This window comes from Mustela nigripes, chromosome 15, assembly GCF_022355385.1.
Source record: "Mustela nigripes isolate SB6536 chromosome 15, MUSNIG.SB6536, whole genome shotgun sequence".
Classification (NCBI taxonomy): Eukaryota; Metazoa; Chordata; class Mammalia; order Carnivora; family Mustelidae; genus Mustela; species Mustela nigripes.
In genome coordinates, this window is record NC_081571.1 from 44,729,105 (window position 1) to 44,739,717 (window position 10,613).

General features: G+C 36.3%; 1 pseudogene; it reads right to left on the bottom strand.

Moving 5' to 3' along the window:
• Positions 1-911: 911 nt before the first annotated feature.
• Positions 912-2,124, bottom strand: LOC132002748 (elongation factor 1-gamma-like; annotated as a pseudogene).
• Positions 2,125-10,613: the final 8,489 nt, after the last annotated feature.

Here is a 10,613-nt window from a genome sequence, read left to right on the forward strand (position 1 = left end):
AAGAGAGTGCATTTTTAATCAACTTTGTATTCAATACATATGCAACAAACCAAATTACCAGGCTAATAATATAAGATGTAAGAACAGAAGGGATACGATCTGATGAGAATTTCAGATCCTTTTGCCTTCCAGGTATGAAGAAGTAACTCCCTTCTTTCTGGACCTTCACACTGGTGTGGGAAGAAGGCAAGGGCATCTGAGAGACTCCAGTACCCTGGGTGGGACTTCTGTTTTATTTTAACTCATTGTAGTTATCAGTATCTGAAAATATATATTTTATTTCTTATTGCTCTAACATTTATGAGCAGAGGTGGAGTGAACAGTTGTCAATAAGTATTTTATAAATGAGCAAATGAATTAAATGTCTGCATGTAACATTACCCTATATATATGTCCATGAAGTTACCAGGAATTTATGATGAATTTGATAGCCCCCTAACTGTGAAGATGACTTCAGTTCCTCAATAACTGAGAGGGTAGATTCCAGCTTTATAGAAGCAGAAGAATTGTTTTTTTCAGTCTTTGATATTAGAATGCCCTTCCCCACTACCTCTTACCCTAGTTTAATAAATGATAACCGTATAAATAACCTCTCAGCCTTCAATCATCTTCTCTTCTGTGAAAAGTTCCTGGTGCTTTTAGACATCATTAATAAAATTTCAGCAGTCATTCTTAATAAAAATCCCATAACCAAAATAAAAATGTAATAATGACTTAAAAATGATAATCTAACAAGAATATTCACATTGTTAATGTTTGATCATTAGTTTTAAAATCAAGAACCTATCACTGACACCCATTGATTTTCTTTTTCTTTTTTTTTTTTTTCTTCTTTCAATGTTCAGTTTCTTTACTACCTCTCATCTCTCTAAAGGGCAGGTGCAGACATCTGGGTCAATGGCAAGAGATGGTCACTTAAAGATACTGCTCTGATTGGAGACTTTGCGCACATGCTGGAAGGTCCCCTCCCAGGGAAAGTACTCTCAAACCATTCTCTGGGTCTCCTTGCTTCCAGGATCTAGTTCACAGCCTTGGAAGACTTAGACTCCCAAAATGGAGTGACTACTCTTAGTTCCAAAGAGGAAGACACTCATAAAGGCATTCTTCCTTAGCTTGTCCAGTCACTGGAACATTCCATTGATGAGGTCACAAACATGAAGTTCTAAGTGAGCTCTTCAAAGAAGGAGTACTTGGAGTATCATAGGGATCAGCCATCCTTATCAAACTACAGCAGTACCACAGAAAGGGTGTCCTTGTTGGAGCATTTGCACATAAAGCCATTCAAAATAAAGGTCATCTTGATCAGGTGAGTAAAGGAGTTCTTGGCCTTTGACTTAGCAGGCAGTACCTGCTTTATCTTCATCCATCTCCTCAGCAACAGGGAAAGTCCTCTTTACACTCTGGCTGGGGATTCTGCTTTTCTCTGGTGAGCCTTTCAGTTTCTGTGATGTATCCATTTTAGGCTACATGTCTGCACACATTTTAACATCAAACTGGGCTCTCTTCTCACCTTCTGGGAAAGAGTTTCACCTTTCCCCGAACAGTCTGGAAGTGGGACTAGTCAATGCATATAAGGAACCAGTGGCTAATATTGGCGGAGGTCTGGTTGAGAGAAAGCCCCAGGACTTGTTGATGGAGCCACAGACAACTGTGATGTTAGCCAACATCTTGTGTTCTCCATCAAAAAAGTCCTTGTTTTCAAGTGAGCACCCAACAGCCCCCAAAGTTACCCCACCTCCTCATTTCCATGCTCTGTATCCTGCTTGTTGTGGCACATGAAGCCCAACGTGGAAGGTATTGACTGGCTGGTGGCACTATGCTGCTATCAACAAAGTTCACCTAATGTGTCACCTGTTGTTTTTAGAGTACATCCTGGCAGCTCCTCGTTGCTCACAGGGTAGGCTGTGACATTGCTCTCAAATACACAGGATCCATGGTTACCTTAAAGTGCTGGAAACTTGCTGGAAATTTATGGAGAAATTTAGGGGTGTAGTTGGTTTGGTCAAAGTCAAAGTGGGGAGCTACAGACAACATGCCAACCCGAACCCCACCATACTGAGCTGCATTGAGGGCCTTGAAGTTCTTCTAATTTTCAGGATATGCGTATAGGATTCCAGCCACCATGGTGATTGCACAGAGAAAGGGCCACTGATTCTTCACTAGCAGCTTTTGATTTATCCTTACATCTTCATTCCAACCATCTCTGCCATCCCATTCTCTTGTTCTTTTGACGGCACCATTGCGAATGATACCTACTTCATCACCCATCTAGCTCATCTTCAGTCTTGTGTATTCCCAGAATACTTTTTTGAAAATCCATATCTAAGTGTGACACATATCCACTTAAAACATTTCTATGTTTCCATATCACTCATTGGATAAAATTCATAATCTTTTGATTGATGTAGAGGATCTCCATTATCTGGTCCTTAACTTTTACTGCAAATGATTCCTGACAATTCCTGAACTTTACCTCCTCTGCCAGACAAAACTATTTATGGTTTCTCAAAGGTATAAAATGTTTTCTGTTTCTGTACCTTGGCATATGTTCTCTCATTTTGAAAAGCTCTTCTGCCTACTTAAGGACCTGGAAAATGGCTACTCAACTCTAACTCAAGTAGATTGTCTGTATGAAAATGTCTCTGACTTCCCCTTTGTCATTTATTACCTCCTTGTATTTCCCTTCTATGTTTTACAAGCTTTTATCATAGGCACTCTTTACATTGTTCTGAAGCCATTTTTTTATGCGAAATAAGTTGATCATTTTGAGCTTCTTTACTATTAACATCTAAAGAAAAATCTAAACAGACATATTTTTAATCACTTGACACCCCAACCCTACTCTCAAAGCCATAGAAAACCAAACAATGAGATGATTTCCAGATCCATGGTGTCCTGGTCAATCCACTGAAGAGAAAACACAGATCAACTAGGTGATCATATTTTATCTTTCAGGAACTCGAAATGGAAAATGTAGGAGCAATAAAGTGGCTTTTAGCAGAAGATAAATCTAGAAAGGCCCGCTCAAGGAATACCCTGAAATACTTTATGTCAGGTAAGGTGAAGAGCAAGATTCATGCTGGAGTTATGAGGAAAGAAGAGTTAGGAGTAAATAGGAACTATATGGCAAATCAAGTATCTGTGCACAATGGAAAACAAGACAAAGTAAACTAGTAGCAAAAGGGTGGAGTTATAAAAATTTGGAGGATCATGAATTGTTTTAGAACAGAAACCATAATCATTAATAATTCTGTCTGATCTACAGCTTATGTACTGCCTGAGATCCCACCCCCTGCAAGGAAAAAAAAAAAGTAGGTTTCTAAATTCTCTTATTGCTCTGCAATATTATAATTTCTATCTACTCATGGCCTAATTATGCATTTTTTCTTGTCTAAATAGTTATTCTTAAAACAGCTTCTTCATTACTCAAAGTAACTTGAGTGACTCCCATGAATATCTTTTCCCACCACAGCAGGAATTTTACACAGGCTGGGATCCTCTCATCTCTCATTATATCTCTGAAACATCATAAGTACCTTCCTTTTTCCCCAGTACTAGATACTATTAACATGCCCCAGTCTGTCCCCAAAGTCTTTTTGCTTACCCTACAAGTTGCTGATTTATTGCAAGCAGGCGAGTTACAGTTTATAATCTCTTATAGTAACTACCATGAAGGAGCAGAGACAGGACAGCTGGTCAAGCTAAACTATCTGAAAACAAACAAAAAAAAGAGTTAATCAAACGTCTTAACTCACATATGAACAAGTATTTCAAGGTGCGACATATCCCACAGAGATTACAATAGAGAACAGTGAAGATAGTAAAAGTAGCTGGTCACTTAAACAAAAAATGATAGAAGTCTACAACATCTGATACAGCTACTAAGATGAGCACTTTTAAAAGGTCTATTTGCAAAACATTCTCATTTTCCCAGAACTTCCCCATTGAGGCTCTCAGCCGGCCCTTAAATTCTGCATAGTGATTTGTTCAGATGACACCATTTCTTGTACCCAAGTTTCAATTAACTCCACACACCCTCACGTTCCTCAGTTTCTTCCCAGGTCTGGAAACCTCTCATTTTAGACGTTCTGAGAGTATACAAATGTCATAATACTAAATAACATGGCAGAAATGGCATAGCTATAACAAACATACTTTTTGAATTATCTATATTTGCATATATCAATGCAAGAAGCTCAATAATTCCACAGATTACTAACCACTAATTTACAATATATTCATTTATGAGTAGTAATTCCTTCAGGTCAGCAACCTAAATTATCTGTAACTTAATTTTCTATATCACTATATTATCTCAAAGGAGTGTTATGAAGTATGGCTAATTAATGATTATAGCATCTTGAAAATTCAATGTGCCATATTAATGCTAAATAATATGGTAGCAATGATGTTAGGTGTGTAGTACATCAATGGACATTTACAAGTGATAAACAAATTAAATAAACATATCATTGTCTGAACTATTACTCATCCAAAAGTGGATTAGTTCATATTTATATTTGCCTAATCTAAAGACAGAAGTATTAACTTAATTATTATTCCATTCCTATTCTAAGAAATACACTAGGAAATATTTTACAAGTTGGAAAATGAGAAAACCAAACACAAAAATGTGATTTTTGCATCCAAAGCTTAAACTCTTTCAAAGAAAAAAAAAAAGTTACACACCTGACTTCACAATCCACTCATGCAACCAGGTGTTTGCTTTATTCAAACAGTATGTATATATATATATATATATATATATATATAATTGGGAATATCAGAATCATTACTATGTTCTCAGTGTACTGACATCCTGTTAAAATTTTCTAAAATAATGATATATCCAGTATATGACAAGATCTGATTTTGTTTTTTTTTTTTGTTTTTTTTTTTTTTTTTAAAGATTTTATTTATTTATTTGACAGAGAGAGATCACAAGTAGGCAGAGAGGCAGGCAGAGAGAGAGAGAAAGAAGCAGGCTCCCTTGCTGAGCAGAGAGCCCAACGCGGGCCTCGATCCCAGGACCCTGAGATCATGACCTGAGCCGAAGGCAGCGGCTTAACCCACTGAGCCACCCAGGCGCCCGACAAGATCTGATTTTGAAAACATGTGATCTATAGATCAATAAATTAGAGTTAACTACCTAGGTCATATTCTCTGGGTAATAAGGAGAAAATATAAGGTAGTTCTTTCACAGCTAAAAAGATATTAGTATAGGCAGAAAAATGCTCCCGGATACATCAAGGCATAGAAAGTTCTCTATATTTGATCACTGTATTTTCTCCTCCCTAACACTCTCTATAATTTTGTTAGGATATGGGTAAGTCTAGAATTGAGCCCTTGTGTTTCATGAAGAAATCCACCAGCAGTTGGAGTTTGGGAGGTGACTGTTAAGAAGAAGAGTGGTTTGGTAAAAGGTCTGTTAAACCAGCCAACAGATTCCATTCCCCTAGCCAAAATGATCAGCTCAACTGTGGAAGAATTACAAGACTATTCTTTGAATAGCTAGGTAAGAAGTGTTTCTTCTCTACCTATGGGAAAATGAAGATGCTGTTATTTCTAATTACTTTTAACCGTGAGGAGATCAGCCTAAGGACAAAGGAAGAGAACAAAATAAAGAAATGTTAAAGAAACAGAGATGAATCCCTCATCAGATTAGGGCTCAAGCCTTTCTTACTTCTACATTATTCACGTACACGAGCCAGTACACAGGTTTACAATGGTATGGATTGTAAAACAATATGAACAATACAAACCCACCTCTTCTATAATGGTATAAACTCTTTACACCAATGTCTTTAGCATATAAATGTGTGCATGTGTGTATACACACATCTATCTATCTATCTATCTATCTATCTATCTATCTATCTATATCCCAAGTACCATGTATGTTTGATTGTAAAAAAATTTATTACATATTTTTATTTTAAAATGTTTTTGATTCTAGTTGATTCTAAATAACCCACAAATTTTGTTTGGTTGCTGTTATTAACTATAGGGCTCCTAAGATAGTGTCCTTTATAGCTCTTTCTTTATAGACTTCGCCAGTCCAGAGAGTCTTTCTTGCTTCTGATTTCCTTCATGAATGTTCTTCCTTTTCCTTTTCATGGTGTTATTTCTTTTCAGTTTATCCTACTGCTTCTGCAATATTACTGACTTAACAAAGTTTCATAAGATGGTTTTAAAATGTACAGCCTAGTAAAAGCTTTCTATACCTCTCTGGGTCTCTGGAGTTCAACCTTACTATTCAAGTGCATATAGCTTAGAAAATAATAGTTTTTAGAGGGATGCCTGGCTGGTTCAGTTGGTTAAGTGACTGGCTTCAGCTCTGGTCATGATCCCAGGGTCCTGGGATGGAGCCCCGCATAGGGCTCCCTGCTCAATGAGGAGCCTGCTTTTCCCTTCCCCTCCTCTCTTCCCCCTGTCTGTGCTCTTTCTCTCTGTCAATGAATAAATAAATAAAATCTTTAAAACATAATAGTTCTTAGATAGATATATAGATAAAATATATAGATACTTTATGGCTGAACTTACATATTATATGTCTATGGAGATATGTCTACATTATCTCATTCTATTGTATCTCAAATAAAGATTTTACCTGATGCTTATCAGTGTGATCAGTGTATATAGAACTCCCCACTCCTTATGTATGGAATGCGTGGTGGTTTGTTTCAAAAGAATACACTTTGAAAAGAGAAAAAGAAAAAGAAAAACTTCACAGTGGAGGAATCTGTCAAATACCACTTCAGCCAGGTAACCATGATTAACACCAATAAGTCATGTCGATTCATGTACTCTTCGTATGATGTGATCAGAACAGAAGTTATCTCTGCAGTCTTCCAACCAAAAACCCATAACCCCAGTCTAATTATAGGAAACAAATCAGACAAATCCCAGTTGAGGGATCTTCCACAAATATGTGAGCAGTTCTCCTCACAACTGTCAAGGTATGAAAAACAAGGAAAGGGAACAAGGGAAATATGAGAGAATCTATGGCCAAAAGGAGCCTAAGGAGATGTGATGACTAATTGCAATGTGATATCCTGTATGGGATTTTAGAGTAGAAAAAACTAAAGAAATATGAAAAAAAAAATGAGCCCTAGTTAATAATAATGCATCAATACCAGTTCATTAATTATGATAATATAGAAATATATATTTATTTACATATTTTCTAATATGTAAATAAAATGGGAAGTTAAGTGGGTGTATATGGAACTCTATCCTACACTCACACTTTAGAATACTCAAAAAGTATTCTGAAATAAAAAAGATTAATTAAAAAAAAACTATATTTGGGGTGCTTGAATGGGCTTAGGTGATGTTTTCTCTCTTTGAGTTACTCATCTAGAGCCTAAGCCAGAAGCAGTCTAAATGAGCACCTTAGGCCATTTTCCCCATGTCCATACCACTGAGCTCTTACATTGCTGAGCTCTGACACTTAGGTAGAGAAAAAAGTCACACACACACACACACACGGAAAGAGAAATAAGAAAAAAGCAGTCCTTCTCCCAGACTATGGATCTAACTCTCAACCTGGTGGGCTTATCAAGAACAGCAGAGCTGTGGGGCGCTTGGGTGGCTTAGTGTGTTAACCCTCTGCCTTCGGCTCAGGTCATGATCTCGGGGTCCTGGGATCGAGTCCCGCATTGGGCTCTCTGCTCAGCAGGGAGCCTGCTTCCCTTTCTCTCTCTCTGCCTGACTCTCTGTCTACTTGTGATCTCTCTCTGTCAAATAAATAAATAAAATCTTAAAAAACAAAACAAAACAAAACAAAACAAAGAAACAGCAGAGCTGTGCCAGTGTAAGGGGCCCAGGAAAATGTGAGAACAGACATCAACGCCAAGAGAATACTTGCTTGTCTGTTTCTATTTACAGCCCCTCCATTCCTTTCCCTATGGTCCCCCCCTTCCACCAGTGAATCATCAGTGTCCTTCATCCACATCATAATTTCTATCCTTGTGTGTAGATGAGGGAAATGCTAAAATATTAACACAGCATTTATTGTGTACCACTAAAACAACAAATAAATCTTAAATAACATAGGTATTAAAAATGATAAATTTTAAAGACCCAATAGAGCCAATAGTTATAATTTAGGACATATTAGTTATATACAGCATAATCTTTAGCAATAGTTCTTATTTTTAACTTTAAGGAAAATAAGAATGAAAGCCACACAAGATATATTTGCTCTCTTTTATAACTCTATTACCCTTATATGTTGACATTTTATGCAAGGATGACTGCATTATACTAGTATGTATTTAGTAGATATATTTTGTGACAATACAACATATGTTTTGTTATATTGCTTACTCCAATACTAATGTCTCCTCTTATTTATTTTTTCTCTCATGTTAATTCACATTCATCTCATTTTGTCCTTTTGTCTAATTTCACTATTGTTTTTACATTGCCAAGTCTTTAAATATGAACTTATTGATGTATGGTTAACTGCTCCTGTGTTAACAAATTCACCACAGACTTAGATGTTTAAAACAACACTTACTGACTCTGTCACAGGTTGGATGTATCAGAAATCCAGATGTTTAGCAGGCTATGTTTTCATTGGCGAACTGCTCCGGGAAGACATTACTTCCAGATTGTCTATTCTTTCCTTCAGATGGTTGGTAGAATTTGTTTTCTTGAGGCTGTATAGTTGAGGGCTTGGTGTCTTGATGGCTGTTGGCTGGAGAGAGTCCTCAACTCTGAGAAGGTGCTAGAGTTCCTAGAGCCTACCCACCAACTTTATCCATGTGATCTTTCCTAATATAGCCACTTTCTTCATCACACTGGCAAAGAGAGTTTCCAGACTAAGTCAGCTAACAAGATGGAACTTCCATAGATGATATAACATGCCATTACCTCCTCCACATGCTAGTGGTTAGAAGCAAGTCACAGTTGCCTCTCACACTCAAAGAAAGAAGATTACACATTGGTATGAATAATTTGAGCATACATAGGTATGAATAGGTATGAACATGCGAAACATGAGGTTGCCTTAAAGTCTACCCATTATAAACCACATAGTTCAAAGTTATAAATTTGTAGCACCTTCCAAAATATGTCAGAATAGATGTATTTTTATATGAATTATAAATATATTAACAGCTACCATATGAATATAATAAAGTCAAACTTCAGAACAAGTCTGAATATATTTAAAAGTCTTTTTTAATGTGAAAACCATTGACTTTATTTATCTATTAATTAATTAATTTATTTTACATGCCTATTAAGTCACAAAGCATTTTTATTTAGAAGGCCACCCATACAAAATACAATACTAGAAGTTTTTTCTGTTTTTTGTTTGTTTGTTCATTTGTTTGTTTGTTCATTTGTTTGTTTGTTTGTTTTTAATTTTTTATTTTTTATAAACATATAATATAACCCCGGGGTACAGGTATGTGAATCACCAGGTTTGCACACTTCACAGCACTCATCATAGCACATACCCTCCGCAATGTCGATAACCCCACCCCTCTTCTCCCAATCCCCCTCCCCCCAGCAACCCTCAGTTTGTTTTGTGAGATTGAGAGTCACTTATGGTTTGTCTCCCTCCCAATCCCATCTTGTCGTTTGTTTGTTTTTAATGAGGAAAGCAACTGAGTAAATTTTTAACTTATTTTATTTATATATTGGAGCCCTATTAATGATTACCTATCTAATAATAGAGTTAATTTTTTATTTTTATTTTTTTTATTTTTATTTTTTTTTAAAGATTTTATTTATTTATTTGACAGAGAGAGATCACAAGTAGGCAGAGAGGCAGGCAGAGAGAGAGGAGGAAGCAGGCTCCCTGCTGAGCAGAGAGCCCGATGCGGGACTCAATCCCAGCACCCTGAGATCATGACCTGAGCCGAAGGCAGCGGCTTAACCCACTGAGCCACCCAGGTGCCCTAGAGTTAATTTTTTAAAAACACACATGCAACAGTACAAACAGCCACAAAATCTAAGCAATATCACAAAATATTAAAGCTGAGAACCATTCTTATTCTTTCTGAAATTATTTGTAATGATATATCGAATAGAAACTTCTAGCTGAGTGGCTAGTAAAAACAGACATCAAAAAGATATTATGTAATAAACATTTGGGCAGTTAAAAATATTTGAAACTTCCACATTCTTTTGTGTTAGTCCACCAGAAAGCTTGGGGGAAAAAAAAAAAAAGGGAAAGTTCAAAACAATATGTAGAATCTGAGGGCTATCAGCAATTAGGGAAATTTATTGGCAGACAGACCTCATTGACAAACATAGTGATCTCCATAGCATCAACACCAGATTTTGACATCTTTTTAGATATGTTAAATCTTAGTATATACATATCAGTATATAGTATTACATATTAATATATAGTAAATATATAGTAGTATTTAATGATTTGGCTCCTGGACACAAAGTAAAATTTAAGGTCTTTGCTCACAGAGACCAATCTTGTTCACTGTGATTTTTCACTGTTGAAACTAACAAAGCAGAACCACAAAAGAAAGAAATAGAACAGTGTTTATGAGCTTACAATTTTTGAGGCGAGTGACTTTTAAGAGTCTTCAGAATGAAGTGACTGAGCAATATTACAACCATATTTTGAAAACCTTTTA